We start from the raw sequence: 1,493 nt of genomic DNA, 5'->3' as shown, positions 1-1,493 counted from the left end.
TCTTACGATAAAGGGTCAACAGAGTATCGAGTCTCAACCTGGAGCAAGTGGTGGCAAGCCACTGCGTCTACCCAGGAAAAATCATTTCTCAAATAATTCAAATTCATAAGCGATATGAATAATTCAATCATAATTCATCAATATCCACATCATTCTCAATCTCATCTCATTCATCACCATACCTCAATCATACTCAATCATTATCCTCTTCCTCAACATTGAAATCACCATTAAACTTCCATCAAACCAATTGTCACTAATTACATCTTAATTCAAGTATAACCTTCAAACTTACTCACTTGTCCCCAAACTCTTGAAATTATACTTAAATTACTGTTTTAAAGTCTTTAACTAGTTAATCAAATCTCTTTTCATTATTATTAAAAATCAAATGAATTAAAAATCACCATTTGACCAAATCAAGGGAATCCGACTCTCTTTAAAATCCGTAAAAGTATCCAAAACTTATCTCTTCTGATAATTATTTCAAATCAAATTCATTTTCGAAATCATAAACCAAAACTCCTTCAAATTCTTAGAAAAATTTCAGCAGCACCCCCTAAAAACTGGAGTTTGCCACTCATCACAAGTCCCCTCTTTTCAACCTCAACTCAATCAAAACCAACATTTCAAATCAACGTTTCCAAGTCCATCATTTAAGACCAATCATTATCGATTTAAGTCAAAGAAAACCAAAATCCACAGTTTCAATCCATTTCACCAGAAATCCAGAAATCAACCAATTTCAATAACAAACACAACATATCAATCTCAACAGAAAATCATTTACATCATAGGAATTCATACATTTGTATTAATATACTAAACCTATCATGTATTCAAAGTCCAAAACATTTTCTTATTAAAAAAACCTCGAATAGTCAAAATCCGAAAGCTATAAAACGCGCAAAACAGCTTTTTCTCTTGGCCTGCAGCAAAAGTAGCCATAATCACAGCTCCATTTAATCTTTGCAGTGACAATGACAACTCTAAAATCACCGTAATTCAACCCTATCGCAAAAATGCCATAGAAACCTCAGTAATATATAACAGAAAAGCGATAAAAGAGATTTTTGAAGCAAGATAGCTTACTATACTCAGAGAAGAATCAAGGAATGGAAAAGTTGGAGCTCCGGTGATGATTCCCGGTGATCTGAACATGGCAGAACACGACGTTATCCTTGAGCTCCACGGTGACACCCATAATTAAAGGCAATAAGGTTTCGATGATGGTGGCTAGGCAGGACACGACGGCAGCTTCTCCTCGACGGCAGCGAGCTCGCATCAACGGCTCCTCTTTCCGTGTCTCCTTTTCTCTTGTTTGCATCAACGACGGAAACAATGAAGATCCTTCTGGAACCGACGTGTAGTTCTGAAAGCAACAGAGGCGCGGATGGCGGCGACGGGCTTCATCACCGACAGTGGCGGTGACTGGCGCAAGGTTGGCGGCGCTGCGACGGTCGCGGCGATTCTAGGCTCGCAACTCCTGCACT

Source organism: Arachis ipaensis, chromosome B06 (genome assembly GCF_000816755.2).
Source record: "Arachis ipaensis cultivar K30076 chromosome B06, Araip1.1, whole genome shotgun sequence".
In the NCBI taxonomy this organism is placed as follows: Eukaryota; Viridiplantae; Streptophyta; class Magnoliopsida; order Fabales; family Fabaceae; genus Arachis; species Arachis ipaensis.
This window is presented reverse-complemented; position numbering follows the sequence as displayed.